The sequence below is a fragment of the Leptidea sinapis genome, chromosome 3 (genome assembly GCF_905404315.1).
Source record: "Leptidea sinapis chromosome 3, ilLepSina1.1, whole genome shotgun sequence".
Taxonomy (NCBI): Eukaryota; Metazoa; Arthropoda; class Insecta; order Lepidoptera; family Pieridae; genus Leptidea; species Leptidea sinapis.
Genome location: NC_066267.1, coordinates 7,298,148 through 7,320,363, shown reverse-complemented (window position 1 = coordinate 7,320,363; position 22,216 = coordinate 7,298,148). Strand labels below are relative to the sequence as shown.

The 22,216-nt window shown below is 37.8% G+C and overlaps 1 long non-coding RNA gene across 1 annotated transcript in view; it reads right to left on the bottom strand.

The window, feature by feature from the left end:
* LOC126979507 (uncharacterized) overlaps nucleotides 1–22,216 on the bottom strand; it is a 39,686-nt gene that overhangs the window by 1,986 nt on the left and 15,484 nt on the right. Inside the window, exon 2 of the long non-coding RNA XR_007732833.1 lies at nucleotides 6,479–6,564. This is a non-coding gene — a long non-coding RNA (uncharacterized LOC126979507). The remainder of the gene's footprint in view (nucleotides 1–6,478; nucleotides 6,565–22,216) is intronic.

Sequence of the window (22,216 nt, the reverse complement as noted above, 5' to 3'; positions counted from 1 at the left end):
ATTGAGTCCATCCTGGCCCATCCTTACCTGTGTTCCTTTTTGTCTGAAGGGCGCCGTATCTAGTGAAATTACGGGGCAAATAAGACATTACGTCTTATGTCTCAAGTTGACGAGCGCAATTGTAGTGCCGCTTAGAATTTTTGGGTTTTTTAATAATCCTGAGCGGTACTGCATTGTAATGGGTAGGGCGTATCAATTACCAATCAGCTGCACGTCCTGCTCGTCTCGTCCCTTATTTTCATTACAAAAAAATTGTTATGCGCGCGCAAAATATATGGTAACAATTCAAAATGAAATAGAACAATAAGAAATGTGGGTGAAGAACGTACACTCTTCAAATAAATAGATACCTATTCTGTATTTTGGTGGTACGTTTACGATCACATTCTTCTTCACTTGGTTCTGTCTAGGTGAAATTATTTGTAAGCCTCAGAGTCTGCAAACTCAAATATTTAAATTTATAATTGGCTTTGAAAACACTTATTAATCGTAAAAAGTACCACCATTCAAAATGTATGCCTCAGACCTGAGAAGAACGGACCCAAGGAACTCAGCATACTTTTTTATTAAATTTTGTTACAATAAAATTTATTAATTTCAATAGTCCGAGAGCGGTCGCTCCATTCCCAATTTGTGGTACCATAAAGAAATCATTTATGTTATTACTATAGACTTTAACCTTGAACACATGAACATCTTTTAAGAATTCTTTTAAATTTCGTGTGCAATATAGAATGATGTTGTAAAATCATAATATACTTCGCTCAACAAAAGATTTTCAACATTATGATTATCACAGTTTCTACGAGTAGAAAATTCGTTTACGTTAGGGTTACGTTTTTAACAGATTTATTAAAGTTGAAATATTTCCTATAATGTGGTCTCTAAGGGTAATTTGTAAGTCTATGGTGTTAGCCAGAAGTACTTGGTACAAGTGTATTCGGATAGTGAAAACCCCGCTTAATATTTTATGCGCATATAAACGCAAAAGCGAAACTCTCATATCGATTGATTGTATGAAATGTGCAGTACTTAGTGCAGTCATTGATATATTGACAGATGACGACTATAACTTTTAACCAACTTCAAAAAAGGAGGAGGTTCTCAATTCGTCGGTAATTTTTTTTTGTTTGTTACCTCAAAACTTTCGACTGGGTGAACCGATTTTGATAATTCTTTTTTTATTTGAAAGCTGCTGCTTCCCGAGTGGTCCCATTGTAATTTCGTCCAGATCTCACAGTGGAATCCATGAGAAAACCATAAAAGACTTAAATTTTGCAATACATACGTATAGCAAAGTGGATGATAAATTTAATTATAACTCAATATCGCGCCAACCGATTTCGATGATTCTTTTTTTATTGAAAAGCATATACTTCAAAAATAGTTTTGTGAGAGTTTGGTTAGGTTCTGATTACGGAGTCCGTGACAAAGTAACGGAACACTGTCTGTAATCAAATTGCAAAGTACTAACGTTCATTGCTGCATTGAAAAATTTAGTATATTTACACATATTTAGACAAATTGTTAGTTATTGTTTTTTTTTTTATATGAGAGGGGGCAAACGGGCAAGAGGCTCACGAGATGGGGAGAGGTGAGGCAACCGCCCATGGACATCCGCAACAACAGGTGTGTCAAGAAATGCGTGGCCGGCCTTTAAGGCGGGAGTATGCTTTTTTCTTGAAGGTACCTAAGTCGTATCTGTTCGGGAAGACCGCTGCCGGTAGTTGATTCCACAAAGCGGCTGTGCGAGGCAAGAAATTTCGAACAAAACGCGCGGTTGTGGAATGCCAGACGTCTACGTGATGAGGATGGTACTTTGCACGTAATGTCCGGTGGTGGAGTTCGGCCGCTGGAATCAACCCGAACAACTCTGAGCACTCCCCGTGATAAATGCGGTAGAAGATGCAGAGAGAACCCACATCTCTACGCCAATGCTAGAGAATCAAGCCGATCGGAGATGACTTGATCGTCGATGATTCGAGCCGCTCTTCGTTGTATGCGGTCAAATGGAAGAAGCTGGTACTGGGGAGCACCCGCCCAGAGGTGAGAATAGTACTACATGTGAGGCCGAATTTTTATTTTTTAGTTAGTTATTGTACTTCAAATTCACTAAAAATCATAAAATAAAAAAAAAATAACAAAAAACAACCGCCTTCAAAAACACTATTCCAACACAATAGATATAATGTGCACTAAAAAGTATAAAAATAATTCGTATTTTTATAGAATCTAATTAATTAATCTTATTCTAGTTACGATTATTGTAATTTTTGGTTTGTTACTACATACATAGCTATAGGTGAGATGTGCTTTAGTCGTGAGGAGGCGAGAGGCGAGAGCGGGTTGCGGCGGAAGGACACCGATTCCAAAAATAACAATAATCGTAACTAGAATTAGATTAATTAATTAGATTATATAAAAATACGCAATTATTTTTATACTTTTTAGTGCACATTTTATCTATTGTTTTGGAATAGTGTTTTTGAAGGCGGTTGTTTTTTTGTTAAAAATATCTTTTTTGTAAAAAACGGAGATAGTCGAAATCCACTACGTTTTAAGCAACTGTTCGCTTTCAAACTGAGCAGGGTTATTACTTCGTCGCCAATCGCCATACTGTTATTACGACTATTTCAAACTTATGCCAAATCACTGCACGTTTCATACTAAACTTACTTTCAAATTTTACATGGGCAGTCCCGCTCATATTACGTAGTACTTACATCCTCTTTGTACCTTTGTGGAAAAAAAACAAAGCGTCAAATAAAAATGCCAACAGCTATCAAAAACACTTTCCCTTTTTCATTATATTATTGATTTGTAAAATATTTTATATTATAATTGGAAAACAATTTATTATGAAATCTTATACGGTTCTAACACCAGATGGAACAATATCAGAATCATTGAAAGAGTAAGTATTCAAATTCAATAAATGACTGATCAATGAATTTTAAGTTTCATTGTGTGTGAGATAATATCTCAGGTGATTCTATTCGAAGCAGAGTTTGTTAAGCTAATATTTGAACATCACGGATGAATATAAGATACAATTAAAATGAACTGTTCAATCAATCAATATGAAAAATCAATATCACCGGTTATTTCATCACTGCACTACCAGAAGAAATCGCCTTCAAACTACGCTGCGTTATTCTTAGATTAGTATAGGATAGATGTGTTTTACCAGTGGGTCTTGGGAGGCTCCTTTGCACAGGATGCCGGCTAGATTTTGGGTACCACAACAGCGCCTATTTCGTCGTGAGGCAGTAATATGTAAGCATAACTGTGTTTCGGTCTGAATGGCGCCGTAGCTAGTGAAATTACTGGGCAAATGAGACTTAACATCTAATGTCTCAAGTTGACGAGCGCAGTTGTTGTGTCGCTCAGAGTTTTTGCATTTTTCTGAGCGGCACTGCATTCTAATGGGCAGGGTGTATCAATTACCATCAGCTGAACGTCCTGCTCGTCTCATCCCTTATTGTCAAAAAATCTCTATCTCTGGACTTTATCTTTTGATTGGGCCATTTAGTCTAGGCTTCTGTACTCCAAGCAAGCAAGTTTTCCAGACTGCTGGAGACTTTCCGGAGGGGTACCCGACGTTGAAGAATCTGTGTCCGATGTACTGCCACGCAGGAGCGTGGAGTAACATATAATCTTATGGACTACTGCAGGAGTACTCCATAAGATTATTCTGCCTCGCTACATTCACTGAATAAAGGACTGTCTATCACAGTGATAGTTGCCAGTAGTATTAGAAAAAAGTACTTATATCTTAGTTAATTTGATCCCAAGTCCGTATTCCAAAACGATTCTCATCATTCAGTTCAAGAATAAGTAATAGATTTTTCACAGTTTTGTAAAGAGCTTAACTGGTAGATTGAACGCTTGAAATTAACAAGTTTCGCATTCTCATTCGTGGATGTAAGGCATACTGTATTCTTTTTATTATTTCCTCTTCTTTTTTGGTCGGTACTTGATGACTGAAGATTTTTATAATCAGGACGTTTTTGTTGTACTGGAGTAAACGGCTTGTCTGCACCAGTTCCTGTGTTGGTGCAACACATCATATTAAGTCATTTAAACCTTACAGAGCTGGTCAATATATCTACTTGGAGAGCTACCGTTTTTTCTGTTCCCTTATTCATTTCACACGATAGCCAAACTCTCAATGGATATCGGTGTGTCATCTGTTTTGTACAATACATCGTTACAGCTATTTACCTTTTTTCCTGAAAATCTCAGATGGAAACATTTCTCAGCACTTAATACCATAAGGTTACAGTGAAGTTTTCCGGAGCCATTATCCAGACCTCGGCAGTTTTTAAATCATCCGCAAATATTAAAAAATATAAAATTCTGAATGAAGGATAGTGTTAGTTAGGCATTAATAAATAAAATAGGTCCCACATGGGAGCCTAGTGGTACACTAATTGTATTTGAATATGTGGACGAACTGAAGCCATTTACTGCCACTATACCAGATCTATTTTTAAGGTATGAAAGAAATCTAAGGAGGCTATTTCCGATTCATTATGCGCCATGTTTTTCGGTTAAGATTGAATGATTAACTCGACCGAATGCCTTGCTGAAATCCATGTGTATGATATCCACGACGTTGATTTTACATCATTTTGACAAAAACTAATACAAAAAATTGTATATGCAATACTTATAATATGCAATACTTTTTTAAGCAAAATTTAACTTCATATTATTGAAATGGTTAACAGTAAGCCGCGATGGGTGGTGTGTCTGGTGTGCACAACTGGTTTGTTAATGCTGACTCTTGCTGCAGTGGCTGTTGGTGTGTTCATTGGCATTACCTACTGCTACGTTGAGCACAAGACTGGATTCGCAGGTAAATCTACTTCCTTCATACTGACATCATCAGGCCGTCGTCAACAGGAGGCAAAGAGGGCTTTTAGTCCATTTCTTTTATTTACTAGCGTTACCTGTGACTTCTCCTGCGTTAAATGCGTATCGTCTTAAGCGACTTTGGATGAATGTCACGCTATGTGTGGCAAATTAAGTTTTTATTTAATATAAACCATAAACCATTAAATAAAATAATTAACATTCAAAGAAAAATATCAATAGCACTGGTGAGGTTCACATCGAATTAAATGCACCTCGATAGGCAGACACATGTGAATTTTTACACTCGCGGATTCCTTGATCACTAGACCATGATATGGGCGCATATTTGATGCATATGAAATAAAATATTGTCAGCTAAATAACATTAATAAATTTTAACACCCCAGAAACTACAAAAAAACGGTATCCATTCTGTATTGATCGTTTTACGCGGCGACCATAATGAATATAAAAAAAAATATCCCAAATTAGCACTCTACAACCGCGAGCACTTTACAAATTATATCGATATTGTTAATAACACGATGTTGCCCGGCAGCCATATTGGATTTGAAAATTGATCCTAATTTCGTTCTATACTATCCCGAGAATCTTCGAAACGATATCCACATTGTTACAATGTTAATTATTAAGGATTTTTCTCCGAGAACCTCAGCAAAAATTATTATTAGCTTCCTTTGAAAGTCATTTATTTTATGTGAACTCTTAAAAATTTCGCGAACACGATATACTTTTCTATACGTCTTTCAGCGTATGTGTGTAATTTGATGATGATCAAATGTAGTAAGGGCGTGAAAGTAAAGTTTTCACTGTGATAATCACAAGGTTGATAGTAGGTACAAAAATAAACTTGTTAAGCCTTTTACTGGGTTAAGTCGAGTCAGAAAGTCTTATGTTGAGCGATGTATATGCCTTTACAACATTATCTCAGAAAATGTGCAAAGCAATTGTGTTACTAAATTCAAAATAATTCTTAAAAGACGTGTAGCATTTCATAAATTACTTTCTTAATGATACCACAGATTGGGAATAGAGCGACCGCCCTCAGGCTATTAAATAATAAATTTTATTGTAATATATTTTATTGGTAAAGTAAGAGCTATCCCAGATAAACTGCAGGAGAGCCGTCTGCGGTGGTACGAACATGTTATGAGGCGTCCATACAACCACATGAGCAGAAAAGTGTTAGATATTGTAACTAAACCTCGAGGACGAGGAAGACCCCGAATCACATGGATGTCTAATAAGATAGTAAATAAGAACCTGAAAGAAGCCCACATAAACAAAGAGACGACCCAGGACCGAGCCACCTGGAGACACATGATACGGAGGGCCGACCCCAAATAAAATGGGAAAAGGCCAGAATATATAATAATATTTTATTGGATATTACTTTATAACTTTATTTTTAAGAAGAAAAAAACAAGCCCGCTGAGTTTCTTGCGCCCGTTCTTTTCATGCCTGAGGATTACTCTGTCGAACGGGTGGTTTGTTTTTGCCGTTCAAATAGTGATTTAGAATCCTATTTTGAAGATAATTTTTGAATTTTAAAAGCATAAAAAACAAATAAACTCAAATTCGCATTTAATACACATACCTTAGTAATTCTAGTCATCGCCGCCCCGCGTGTTTCGCAAGAAACTAATTGTGTCGCACAGCCACTTTGTTGAATTTACTTGTAATCTGCAATTTAATTAAAAATAACATGAACAATAAAGTATTGAATTGTTTCACTGAATCTATTATTCTTGTTTTTGTCATTATTTTTAGCTTTCCGAAATTCTTCTCTTCTTTTTCGTATCAGGTGTAAAAATAAAGATAACTATTATTCGGTACAAAATTATTAACTTGGTGTACAGGATTAGTTTTCCCTTCCGTTTTAAGACGCTTAAAAGTTTTAATAATGTATTAAGATCCCTTATTATACAACACCCACGCAAAACCCTCTTCAGCTTAAACCTCGAGCATATTTGTTATTTATTCATGTTAAGATTTATTTACCTCTACAGCTAGGAAAAATAAACCAGTTAATATAAGTTTAGCCTCCTCCATATTTTTCCAATCATTTTGGCTGCAGTTTCCATTCAACAACAACCTTCTTGTATGCTTATATGTAAAATACAAAAAAAAATTAAGACATTCACCAGAATATTAGAGTTTGTTTACTTTGGATGAAGCTCTACTTAAAATGTGTCCATACCTTTTTTAGTTTCTGACCCAGCAAACGTTGTATTGCTGATATTAAAATCGCGATACAAAAGTAACTATTGATCGTAGATGGGTGAAAATTTGAAGTTGTATGTATTTTTTAATGTTGACTCATACAGAAATTAAAAAAAAATGTCAAAAAAATTTAAAAACCAAATTCGTGTGGACCACCCTTAAAATTTAGGGGGATGAAAAATAGATTTTGTCCGATTCTCAGACCTACCCAATATGCACTCAAAATTTCATGAGGATCGGTCAAGCCGTTTCGGAGGAGTGCAATGTTTAACACCATGACACGAGAATTTTCCGTTCTTTCCCGTCTTTATTATTTAATTGTATGGTAAATGATATACACACTATTTTATTTAGCACTAGCCCGTGACTTCGTCTACATTTACTAGTGTAACTATATTAGATACAAAACTCTATCTACCTAATCTCAGATCTTTAAGGCAGCGTTCTGTTTTTGTCAGCTTTAAGGCAGGCAACGTTTCATTTGACCGATTTAACTGTGATTTACGTTGCTAATCCGACTATCACAAAAAGTCTTTTCACTTTCGAGTTAATATAATATAGTCTATATCACACACAGATAATGTGGCTTTCTATTGGTAATTCAAAATCGGTTCAGTACATCCAGAGATTATCCCCTACAGCCTCACTAACTTTACCACTTTATAATATTAGTATAGATATAATACAATATATAGATAGAGTAGAATAATTTAAAGCTGTTGCTATTATTATTGTTATATTAACAATATCATTATTATTTACAAGTGTTGATACGACCTATTGGCAAGTGATACGATTTTGAAAACCGCACAACTCTGACCAGTACTGACTGCGCTTGTCACATTGTGACTTGATCTTAGATAATTTATACGACAAGAATGTCTCTTGCTGTTAGACAACCAATTGAATAAATAAATCATTCATTCATTCATTCATAAAAACAGGCCAGGCTTAATACTTTAGTGTGTGTGCCAAGGGAAGTCTTACATACGCAATTTGTATTACACTTAGTCTTAGTGTGCGTACATTGCTCAAAATAGAGGTTAATTCTAAACTCAATTTTTTTCGATTTTTTTACAGCTGTTATAGTCTATCTAGACGTATTAATGATCTAAGCATAAGATGTTAAGAATAATAAATGGTAAAGAATAATAAATTGTGCTCGTAGAGTACCACCATCCTTAAAATATTAAAACTTTACTTTTAAATCCCGTCTTCATTCATTTCGTCACCACCGTCACATTATGTACGCCTTTTGTCCAATTTTATATCTTTGTTAAAATTTAAATTGTAATACATTAGCAATAATGTAAATTATTAGATTTATTGATTACTAGCTGACCCGACAGACGTTGTTCTGTATATAATAAACAGAATAATGTTTTTAATGAATTTGTCAATAATAGAAAATAGGTCCATATAAAACAAATTTTGGAAATAAGTATAATTATACTTATTAAGCAATTGCTTTAGATTGTTAATTTTCTCCCACAATAACAACAGCCACTTCGTCAATGGTGGGTGAATTAAACCTCCTTGTGTGTTCACCGGCAGGTGTTGTGTCAGCTCGAATCGCAATATTATGGCTGTTTCATTTGCACGAACTCGTTGCAATTTAAGCCTATGTACTTAATCTTCACTCTCAAACTTATGAATTATCAGTCTAAATAAAAATAATCTAATAGATAGTTAACAACTGTTGTTAATCTACCAACCGTAGTTAGCCAAAATTAAGTTTATTTTTTACGTGAGAAAGTTAGAAAGATATAATAATTCTTATTAGTTATTCATTTTAAACTATTCTTTCAATTTGATTTCTGAACGACGGGGGACACATAAAAGGAAAAAAAATTGTTGTTTTTATTTAATTCTGAGCATTTTCATATTTATTCACCTTTTAAACCTTCCCTGGACTTCCACAAATAATTCAAGACCAAAATTAGTCAAATCGGTCCAGCGGTTCTCGAGTTTAGCGAGACTAACGAAGAGCAACGATTCCGATTCCGGCAACGCTCCTGTGATTCCTCTGGTGTTGCAAGAGATTGTGGGCGGCGGTGATCACTTAACAACAGGTGACCCGTACATTCGTTTGTCCTCCTATTCCATAAAAAAAAAGAGCAATTAATTTTATATATATATAGATTACAGATTAATTAATTAAATATAAATTGGTTAGTAAGTGTTAATTTGTAGTTAATTAAGTGTATTTTCATAAATTTTTATATATATACTCGTATGTGACCGTGTGTTACTTTTTAATTGTTTAGCAATAGCATAGCTTTAGCTTACTTATGTTATAATTATAATATTATTTCGTAAATATAAGTTTATTGGTCTATTGGGTAAGCCTAAATAAAAAAATAAATATCCATGAATATAATCCACTCTTATCGCAGCTACGACCCAAATATATCCCATCCAATTTATTATGATTAAATAGTCATCAATGGTTCACAGTTCAAGCGAGTCTGTGAACTGTCGGTCGTCTTTGTTCATTGTTCTCGTAATCAATGTTATATTCAAAGACAACCTCAGACAGACCGTTGCATTATCAAATTACTCGTACATTTAAGATTTATATGATTTCCTGCTATGATACAGTGGAATTCACATTAACAAATTTCCTCTCTAGCCTCGGCGCTCGCTGAACGGTGCAGATAGGCGCGATTCAGGCTCTGTCAATGCGTATTATTTTACATGTAGCAATCGATTGCTTATAATTAGGATAATTTGAGTGAATGTATCTGAAGGCTATTGAAACAAGCTATAAGACCATGTAAAATAAACGAAATAAGGATCAACACGCCCTGGTTTTGGTGTATCTAGTGCCCTGGGGCACTGCCGATTTGGAAGGCTAGTAGGCTCTCTAAAACCTAAAAACAAAACCGTTCGGTGCATTCGATAAAAGCTTAGACTATGATATATACAATGACCTAGTAATTCCACATTTACCTAACCTTTCATGCTGGTTGTGGAATCGCATACAAAATGTTTATAAAATGGATATTAATGATTTTTGGTGGCAAAACTCTACAAACTAAATGAAGGAATTTTTTCAGTAACTGTTGATAGTCCTGGATAGATGCGCTGTCGAATGCAAACTTTGATTTTGGTGTGCATGTATAGTTTTTGATCTCACTCAAATTTCAGGCTCATTTTTGCTTATTTTATTCCTTAAGTTAAATCTTACGTGGTGTTAAATAAATATAGTCACCTGAAGAAAAAAACACATGTTTTATTGATATTCTATATATATATATATATATATATATATATATATATATATATATATATATATAGATGAATTTAATTTTGGAAATACAGGGAGTATACTTCGGAATATCAATAAATATATATATATATACATAAACAAATAAATAAAATTCTTGGCAAATCAGAAAAATAGATTCTTAACTAGCGGTTCATATCAATCCGATATAATATTTATATTATTTTACAGATAATATCACTCAAAAGCCAATTTTTCAAGTCCTGCAGATACCAGTTACAAACGACACTCCCGATGAGGCTTACAAGAGGACTATCAACGGAGCCCTACTTCACGTTTTTACATCAAAAATACAAAAAATTTTGGCTTAATATTATCACATCGTATACAACGCGTTTTTATTTGTTAAATTAAATTATAAATAAAATTTTACGACGATTTTAATTGCAATTTGAAATAGGATATTATGTATTCTACAATATGCTACGATTGATAAGGGAAAAAACTGATGACTGTTCCAAAAAGCATGCAAGAGAAAAATACACATCAGAACACAAAGCAGCAGGATAAAAACAAAGAGTATGTAAATACCACGTAATAAGAGGCGAGACTGCCTAAGTAACAATTGAAATTTAGTTTAATATGTAACGTGCAGTCATTGTACATAAGTTTGTAATTGTAGTAATAACAGTATTGGGATTGTCGACGAAGTATAATCCGGTTAAGTTTGAAAGCGAACACATGCTAAAAACGTAGTGGTTTTCGGCCATCTCCATTTTTTACAACATTATAGCCGTCATCTGTCAATCTATCAATGACTGCCCGTTTTATACAATCGAGTGAATCGCTGTTTTTTTAGAGTTTCGCTAGGCTGAATAGAATAGGAAAGCAAACCTTTAGTTATTGTAACTGATTTTGATTAACCCAAAGTCAGCAACTCTTGGCCTTGGCTCCTTAGTATTTTGTATATTAGACCAATAGCTAACGCACGTATTTATTACCAAATCATAATTGAATGGCATTATCTGTCTGCCAGGTCATCTATACGCTACTATAATCAAAGTCTATGGTTCCAGTAGTCCTACTAGTCTTGAAAGTTTTTGGAAGATATTCTTATAAAGTGACACGGGAGTGGGTCAGGGATTGGAAATAATAATCTGCTTATATGAACGAGTCTTTATTTGCGTTCACTTTTTCTGAACTTGCACTTGCCGGTCTGCCGCTGTTCCTTTTGTTGGCGGCAGTATCTTCAACGCGTCACACTGCACCGAACACTAGGTCTCTTCTATCTTCTTCTTCTTGGAACACTTCCACTTTTCACTACTTCTTCTTTTCTTCTTCTTCTTTACACTTTCGAGTCAGAACTAGAACTGCCGTAGGCCACGCTTAGTACGGCTTATATACCCCCGGATCTGTTCCATTTTCAAAATGATTCCCCCATTCCATCTTTAAATTTAAATTGTACTAGAAAATTCTTTTAATTATTTTTATCCTGCTTACACATTTTCCATCCCTTTTTTTCTGTTCGATTTGATCCTGAATTTACTAGAAATTTCCATTAACTTTACAAAACCCAAAAAAATCCATACACTGGTAGGTGTATCAAACCCGGGTCTACAGCGTCTAAAGTAAACACTTTTCCGCTGAGCTACGAATATTGCTGACGGAGCTGTTGAAATTAACAATGTCTTGAAGTTTGACAACTCTCGTCATATACTTCAAAGCGTTGCTACGCAACACTGCCCCCTCCCAAGACATGATCGTCCCGATCATCGTTGCTTCCGTAGTACTTAGCCACCCGATCGACATGTACGATTTTCGGGGGACTTCGAGGGGTACGCTGGATCCTGAGAGTCACATCATTTATCCTTGTCATTACTTTGTATGGTCCCTCCCAACTTGGTTGGAGCTTCGGAGACTTTCCCTTTCGCCTTACAGGATTGTGTGACCAAATCAGGGTTCCCTCTTCAAAACTAGGAATATTAGCTCTTCGATCGTAGCGGGTCTTCATCCGTTCACTTGCCTTAAGCCCAGTTGTTCTAATTTCCTCGTAGATGTCAACCATCTTTTTCCGTAACTCATCCACATATTCTGTTATACTTTTCGGAGTATCCGGTGGACAGCCTGAGAGTAAATCAGCTGGCAATTTCAATTCCCTTCCAAAATTGACGTACGCAGGAGTCACCGTAGTCGTTTCGTGTATTGCGGATCTATACGACATTAGAAACAGTAGAGTGTACTCATCCCAGTTATCCTGATGACTGTCCACTACTTTTGCCAGATGCCGCTCCAATGTTTGGTTAAACCTCTCCACCATCCCGTCCGACTGTGGATGATATGGCGTAGTTCTGGTCTTATGGATTCCCAAGATCTTGCAAACTTCTTGAAATAATTGTGACTCGAAGTTCCGCCCTTGATCACTGTGCATCTCCAAAGGCACACCGAATCTGCAGAAAACTTCATTCACCAGCTTCGTCGCAACGGTGACTGCTTCTTGATTAGGTAGAGCAAATGCTTCCGGCCACTTCGTTAAATAATCCATCACCACAATTATGTAACGGTTTCCAGCTTTGGTGACTGGAAACGGTCCGGCTATGTCCAGAGCTACTCTCTCCCACGTAGCCCCAACATTATACAATTTCATAGCTCCTCTGCTCCGGGTCTGAGGTCCTTTGACAGCTGCACAACTCTTGCATTTACGGCACCAGTCTTCCACATCATCACGGCAATGCAACCAGTAAAATCGTTCTTTAATTTTTATGAGAGTTCTTCTTATTCCCAAATGTCCACCTGAAGAACCATCGTGATAAGCTCTCAGGATCTCGTTCACCTTCTCCCTGGGAACGACCAGTTGCAGATGGCAATCCTTTCCCTTCGGGGTTTCCCATTTCCGGTAGAGCAGCCCGTCATGCATCACCAAACTGTTCCATTGTGCCCAGAGACTCTTAGTAGCCGTACTGTGTCTAGCCACTTCAGACCATTTTGGTTTAAGTGATCCACTTGCAAGCCAATGTAAAAGTGGTTGAAGATCCTTATCATTTTCCTGGGCTCTCTTCATTGCATCGTTGCTCCAGTTCTCGTTGATCGAATCTGTTCTGATCAGCCGGATTATAAAATTCTCTTTCTCCTCCTGACGAATGCAATGTTTGCATTCCATCGGAGAAAGTCTTCTAGATAACGCATCTGCATTTCCATGACTTTTTCCTCCTCGATGCTCGATTATAAAGTCATACTCTTGAAGTTGCTCAATCCATCTGGCCACTTGTCCTTCCGGATTCTTGAATTCTAGTAACCACTTCAAGGCGGCATGATCAGTCCTTACGAGGAATTTGCGACCCCACAAGTACTTTTTGAAATGTTGTAATGTCTTTACCACGGCCAGTAACTCCCTGCGAGTTACACAGTAGTTTCTCTCCGGCTTCGATAAAGATTTGCTAAAGTATGCAATTACAACTTCTTGATCTCCTCTCTTCTGAGATAGTACTCCACCGATTCCGGTGTTGCTAGCATCAGCATCCACTATGAATCTTTCCTCTGTGTCAGGATATCCGAGGATAGGTGATTCACATAGTCTTTTCTTCAACTCTAAGAAAGCTTGTTCGCATTCTTCATCCCAGGAAAAGGTTATAATCTCCTCCGTCAGTCGATGTAAGGGCTTAGCAACATCGGAAAACCCTTTCACAAAGCGTCGATAATAAGAGCATAGTCCTAGAAATGCTCTCACATGTGTCTTTTCTGTCGGCGTCGGCCAGTTTTTGACAGCACTTATCTTGGCAGAATCCGTCGCAACGCCTTGCTCCGAGATAACGTGCCCCAAGTAATTCACGTGACGTTGAAAGAAGGAACATTTCTTTGGACTCAACTTCAAGTTAGCACCCTGCAGTTTTGCGAAGACGTTTTCGAGCTTCTTAAGATGATCTTCAAAACTTCGTCCCATAATGATTATGTCATCCAAGTAGACAAGGCAGGTTTCTCCCAACATACCTGCCAGCACATGCTCCATCAACCTTTCGAAAGTAGCTGGGGCGTTGCATAATTCGAAGGGCATTGTTTTGAACTGCCATAACCCTTTTCCGGTTGAAAAAGCTGTCTTCTCCTTGTCTTTAGGGTCCAGATCGACTTGCCAGTAGCCACTTTTCAAATCAAGAGTAGAGAACCACGTCATGCCACAAAGTGAATCTAATGTGTCATCGATTCTTGGCAGTGGAAAACTGTCTTTCTTAGTTGCATCATTCAAACGCCGATAGTCTACACAAAATCTAGTTGATCCATCCTTCTTCTTCACCAGAACCACTGGAGAACACCATGGACTCGATGACGGTTGTATCACACCATTTTCTTTCATATCCCGAATCATGTCTTCCACTTCTTGCTCACGTGCAAACGGAATACGTCTTGGTCTTTGCCGAATCGGAACAGTGTCTCCTGTGTCGATCTTGTGTTTCACTAAACCAGTTCTTCCGATGTCCCCGTCGTTCTTCGAGAACATCCCGGCGTAGCGTAGCAGGAAATTTCTCGCTTTTATTAACTGTAGCTTGGTAAGATTATCCTTACAGCCATCCAGAAGTTTCTGTATGTTCACATCCTGGCTTGCAGCTACGGTTTTCCTCCCTTCTTCACACTTTCTTAACCAAGCTATCTCCTCACAAGCTCCTATCACTGTTCCTTTCCTAATGATTTGCTTGTCCTCATGAGGATTAAACACGGGAACCATCGCAATTTGGGAGTTTCCCACAACAGTCCTGGCTGGGATCCATGTCGTCTCCGATGTCTCTCTTTCTATTATACCGCATTTACAAGGTCTTCCTCTGTCATCCCTTGGCAGGACTACCGGGACAAGGGTCTGCGATCTCGGATTTAAAGAAGTGTCTCGTAAGCACAACACTTTCTCAAAAGTTCCGCCTTTTATTGGAATTTCTTCACCTCCATGCTTCAATACACCACGTTTCATGTTAATCGTACACTGATAATTTCGAAGAAAATCCAACCCAATGATGCAGTCATCTGTGATATCCGCGATTACCTCTTTTTCCCAGTACAATGTATTCCCGATTTTCATGGCCACGATCTTCTCTCCCTGGACTGGTATGCTCTGGCCGGTAGCTGTTGTGAGTGTTAAGTTTACATTTTCTCGCATATGTCATCTTCCGATGCTCTCTAGTCTTCTTTGGCTAACGACTGTACGTGAGGCTCCTGTATCCAAAGTGAAACGGCAAGATTTTCCATTTATCATTCCTTCTATAACTAAAGTGTTTCCGTCACATGTCTGCTTAACGAAGATCCTTGGGGCTTTGCTTCTACCGGCCAGCGCCCACCCCACTGCCCTGGCCTTTTCTAGTTTTCCTGCTGCTCCAGCGGTGACGTTGAGATTGCCGCATCCTTCCTACCTTGCGTTATGCTCTCACGCCTGGGGCAAGTGCTCCTAATGTGTCCTTGCTCCCCACACCCATAGCATATTGGGCTATATGCTTGCCTTCGGCTGGAATCTGCTGGTACAATTTTGCGGAGTCTCAACGCCCGAGAATTGTGGCGCACCGCTTCCACTTCCAACGCATGTGCCACCGCTTCCTTCAAGCTAGTATGATGACTCAGTCGTACGGCTGCTCTTACTTCGGCGTCCCGTATTCCATCGATGAACACTTGGAGCAACATTTCTTCTATTGCAGCTGGCGATGACTGATATGCTTTACGCACTAGCTTCTCAGCTTCCACGGACCACTGCTGCAGAGTTTCGTTGGCCCTTTGACTGCGGTCCTAAAGCTGCGCCCGATACACATGCTCAAGGTGTTTATCGCCATAACGTGCCTCCAACGCATCAAGAAGGTCCGTGTAGGTTACTTCCTCCTTCCCAGCGCCGAGTGCTTCCAATACGGAAAGTGCTTCGTCAGGGAGTGCTAGTGTGAGGGCAGAGTGTGCTTCTTGGTCACTCCAACCACTTGCCCTTCTGACCGTCTTCGTACTTTCAAACTTCTGGTCGATGTGATTCCGCAGGCTGAAGGACCCCCACAAACGACCTTCCTATTGAGCTGATGAATGGTTGCTTCCATCTCCCCCATCTTCCTTTCCACAGTGTCAATCCGGACTATCTCCTTTTCTACAGTGTCAATACGGGCGATCTCCTTTTCCACAGCGTCAATCCGGGCGGAGTTTTTCTGCACCACGGATAAAATTTCCTTGGAGAGGCCTTCATGCAGACCTCGCAGCTGCTCCTCCTGTCAACGTGCTTGCTCTTCCTGTCGGCGCACTTGCTCCTCCTGTCGGCGCGCTTGTTCCTCTTGCGAGCCCCGCAGCTGCTCCTCCTGTCGGCGCGTTTGCTCTTGGATCATGGCGGTCATCTGCTGCATGAGCGCGCTGATGTCTACGGCAGGTGTCTGCGGTGCTGACACGGTCGCACTGAGTCCAGAGCTGGATGCTTCTTGTGACCCATCCTCTGCCGCTGCAGCTGCTCCTGCTCGCGTGGTCACTCCCTTCTCGTTCCTGGGCACTAATGGCATCTTTCCAATCCCACTTCTGACACCAATTGACACGGGAGTGCGTCAGGGATTGGAAATAATACTCCGCTTATAGGAACGAGTCTTTATTTGCGTTCACTTTTTCTGAAGTTGCACTTGCCGGTCTGCCGCTGTTCCTTTTGTGGGCGGCAGTATCTTCAACGCGTCACACTGCACCGAACACTAGGTCTCTTCTATCTTCTTCTTCTTGGAACACTTCCACTTTTCACTACTTCTTCTTTTCTTCTTCTTCTTTACACTTTCGAGTCAGAACTAGAACTGCCGTAGGCCACGCTTAGTACGGCTTATATACCCCCGGATCTGTTCCATTTACAAAATGATTCCCCCATTCCATCTTTAAATTTATATAGTACTAGAAAATTCTTTTAATTATTTTTATCCTGCTTACACATTTTCCATCCCTTTTTTTCTGTTCGATTTGATCTTAAAATCTTACTAGAAATTTCCATTAACTTTACAAAACCCAAAAAAATCCATACACTGGTAGGTGTATCGAACCCGGGTCTACAGCGTCTAAAGTAAACACTTTTCCGCTGAGCTACGAATATTGCTGACGGAGCTGTTGAAATCAACAATGTCTTGAAGTTTGACAACTCTCGTCATATACTTCAAAGCGTTGCTACGCAACATAAAGTATTCGGTTCGGTAAGACCATAAGGAAGGTATAGCGTCATAATAGCGCTGCCCACATCACAGTAAGTTCATTTATTTATCAAAATTACCAATGTATCATCATACGTACATGTATTTATGAGTACTCTGTATGAATTTGTGCCGCGGAATGTAACAAAAAATTCACCAATTGAAAAGATTAAAGAAGAGACAAGGCCATATCTGCCAATATAATAATAATGCCAATATATGTTCATGTAAATAGTAAGATTTAAAATAAATGTTTACTCAAGGATCTTAGTTTAAATTATGATATGTTTATTATTTTATGTGAGGTTTTATATGCTTACTTTAACCATCTTACCTTACCTTAACCGTATAAGCTCCATCTATTCACCACTAGCTAATCCCATAACACTTTTCAGTATTACTGTCGTTGTTTCTACAGAAATGCCAAAATGATTTGTATTGAAAACGTGACTGAGTAAAAATACAGACATCTTTCTGAAAACGCTTCATTGTCATGTTATCTAAAAGTTAATATTGTAATATCACTTCGAATTTCCACAAATAAAACGAGGATGTCTTCGATAATAAAAGATTTATTTGTGCATGTGTGCACGGTTCGACAATCAGTTGGCAACCAGCTTTAAACATTTTAAGGCTTACAGATGACGTTTGTTTTCTACAAACGTCAACTGTCATTCTTTTAATGTTTCATAAAAATAAAAACTTCTTAACAACAAAGAATAGACAAATATTATGTAACCGATCTAGATAAATTATACAAATTATAGTAATAAATTGTGTAGTATACAATTGATTCTTACAATCGGCCATCCTATTAAAGTGAGTCCTCGCACTTTTAGAATTTCGTTCTTATACTTTCTACTTTGATTTGAAACTTAATATATATATAAATACTCGTATATGGTTTACAACATATTTTGATATTATTTTATTTGACAATTACACTATATAATATAATAATTAAATATATGAACTTACATCAATTAATTTATTCAGTATCCTAATAGTTACAATCAAATAGTATAACACTTCATATTCATATCATTATCAATTCATTCACTTTCTACTTATTATTCTATAGTTCTGATCTGCGAACATCTGTGCAATTAAGAGGCACTGTCCGCTCAGAACATATCTCAATCACGGTCACAATCCCTTTTCGCAATCGCGCACAGTCTGTCGTGATCTGCAGTTATCTATGCGTGAAGCACTAACTGCTCACAACCTATGCTTTCAGTGATTACACATGTATAATGAAAACTATCGCTCTCTTTCATTTTTGTTTTTAATTTTTCGTTCTTAATAGCCGCAATAATCAGATTCTAGTATAGTCTGTCGCGATCTGTGATCATCTGTACGTTATGCACTGTTCACTCGTGACCCATACCATCATAAAATATACATGTATAATCTATCTCAATCTATTTATAAACTAATCAATAAATTTTAGTTGAGTTCTTAATTAGAATCACTGTTCGGTCTATGTACATCATCTTTATTTACATCATTATTTAGAGTATTATTACAATCATCCTCGTCACTGTCGTTTTCGCTATCTACTCCTTTAAAATTTAACCATGGGTTTATCTTATCGATTGAGACTACGTTTTCATATCTTTTCTTCCCTTTTTAGTAAGAAGGGGGGTCTTCTACTAAAAATCGATCATTGGGTAGAATTTTGATAATCTTATAGGGCCCATGGAATTTTTGTATTAATTTCTTGGATTTCCCTAATCTATCCTTATCGAACAACGTCCTTTCTATCCTAATAACACCTATGTTATATTTTGTAGGTAATTTTCTTCTTTTATCGAAACGATTTTTGGCTACGTTCTGTTCTTTCTCAATTTTATCCATAGTCTTATTTCTTAACTCTATCATATCATCTCCACTAACTCGCTCAATTGTCTCATTAATGACATCGCTTAATATATTTTCTGACGTGTTCGTTACTTTATAGCCGAATAACAATTCAGATGGGCTTTTACCGGTTGTTTTGTTAATCATAGTATTTAGCCCCAGTTGAACGTCGCCGACATATTCGTCCCAAGTGTTGTCATTTTTGCCGTGACATTTGGTACTTAGGGCATCCGATATCGTGCGATTGAACCTCTCCACCTGACCGTTCGCTCGCGGAGTCGCCACCGCATTTAAAATATGCTTTATACCCATGCTAGATGTAAATCTTTTGAACTTTGCGCTCGTAAAGCACGTTCCGCGGTCGGTAATTAGTCGCGAAGGTACCCCAAAATAACTAAAATGTTCTTTAAATATACGTATAGCCGTGGTTGTCTTTGTGTCTCTGACCGGTTTAATAGTTATAAACTTTGTTAAAGAGTCGATTACTACTAACAGGTATATATTTCCTCTCCGCGAACGAACGAACGGGCCCAAGTGATCGGCATGCAGGGTATGGAAGGGGATATCAGGTTTGGGAATGGGATGCAGCATTCCCTCTTTAGCTCCACCGGATGTCTTATGGTAAGCGCATTCTAGACATGCGGCAACACATTTCTTAGTAAATCGACGCATTTTAGGAAACCAAAATGAACTTTTTAGTCTTTTTAATGTTTTCTCATAGCTGAAGTGACCTACGTCATCGTGGTTCATTCGTAGCAGTTGCCACCTAACGGACTTTGGAACTAGCCACTTAACACCATTGTCCACTATTTTGTATACGTGATCGCCTTTTAATTGGTAATTTCTGTGGACGTCCGCAATAAACTGTGTTTATTTATTTGATAAACTTTCTTTAATTCTCATAACGTCTTCATCAGCACTTTGCACTGTCGCGATCCAATCTTTTTCTTCGATAACAAGCACATCAATGACATGAGGTCTAGCAGTAACTTCAGGCTCAGTTACCGGAGCGCGACTGAGGGCGTCCACGTGCGTCATTTTTATACCGGATCTATACTCGATTTCACAATCAAATTCCTGGAGTTGAATCCACCAACACCCTATTCTCGGCACTAAGCCTCGTTTAGTCATAGCTGTCCGTAGCGCATTACAGTCAGTTATAATTTTAAATTTTAAACCCAACAGATACACGCGAAATCTATTCAATGATGATACCACTACTAACGTTTCTAAATCATAGGAGTGTATTTTTTGTTCATCGCTAGTAGTTTTCCAACTATAATACGCCACGGGCCTTAAAAGCCCGTCACTACCACGCTGCATTAAAATGCCTGCAATGCCATATTTTGAGGCGTCGGTGTGCAACTCTGTCTCCAGTTTTCTTCTTAACCAAAAGAAGCGGAATTGGATTCACATATGACATCCGCATCAAGCATCTCCTTAACCATTGATCGAACCAGTTCTCGCTCGGGATAGGATAACCTATATAGCCTATACACTACAGGGGTTGAATCGGTTAACTCAATTTCAATTTTTTTCTATATTGGTAAAGACTATATCCTTTAAGTTGGTGGAAAAACATTCATTATACATCAGTAAAGTCTCCTTCAAACCTTCAACTTTATCTTTAGATAGGTCATTACCAACATTGAGTGAACTATTTAAGTCTGAGTTACTAAAATCCAACAAGTTTACTCCTTTACAATCGTTTGTGCGTAAAGCTCGCGTTATCAACATGGCACTTTCTAGCCTTATGGGAGTCTTAGATAAACCACGAACTAATACGACTCCAGTCCCATTAGTCATAGTATATTCACCAGGCATCAAATAATATTCCTTTCCCGGATATCCGCGTAAGGACCCATGTATATAAAATGTACCGGAATAACGATCTTTTTCACAAATAATTTTTATAACTATCATGTCATTTGGGGGGATCGAAATATCTTCAGATAGCCGTAAACATAATTTCTCAGGCGAGTTCCGTTCGAAGATTAATGCGTCGCTTGTTTTTGTTATTACGATTCCCGGTTGCTCAGTGAAGCTATGCCCAATTAACACTGCGCGCTTGACAACTGTATCATCTACTACATAACTTTCGACTGTTTCTGAAATACCATGAATGTCTATTTGCACAATAGCCTTACCTAATGGTACAACAACATGGTTTCCTATGCCGCGCATAACTGGTAAATGACCATTATTTGTCCACTGAATCCCTAACGCTTCTGCTTCGCTATGACGTATAAGAGTACACTGACTACCTAAGTCCACATATCCTTTTAGAGGTTCGCCATTCAGTTTCAGGTCAACTAAATATTTGTCGTTACTTGTACTAATCGTATCTAATTTCATAACCGACTTTTCTTTGGAGGAATCTGACTTATTATTATCATTAGCTGGTGATTTCGGACAATTAGTTGATAAATGTCCTAATTTATTACAAATATTACATTTGAGTATTTTCTTAGTACATCTGAAACTATAATGGCCAGTTTCATTACAGTTGTAACAAACTACGGGTCCTGTATTTTCGCGCGGACGGCTAACTTTCAAATTTGTCGTTTGATTCAAATTAACATTTGTAACGGTAGGTTTCTTGTCATTGTCTTTAACCTAATCTCGTGGTTGTTGTTTGATCGATTGAAAATATTCCAATACTTGTTCTGGCTCTTTACATTTCGCAGCTTTAGGTCCTAACCTCAATGATCGATCTTCTATGCCGTGTAGTAAGCAGTCCACTGCACGTTTTCCTTTCATCTCGCAACGGTTCAAAAGGTTTATTTTATCATAATAATATAGTTCCAACGAATCATTATATTTAGCTTTTCGGGATAACATCTCTGTCAACAATTCAGCGTAATCATCA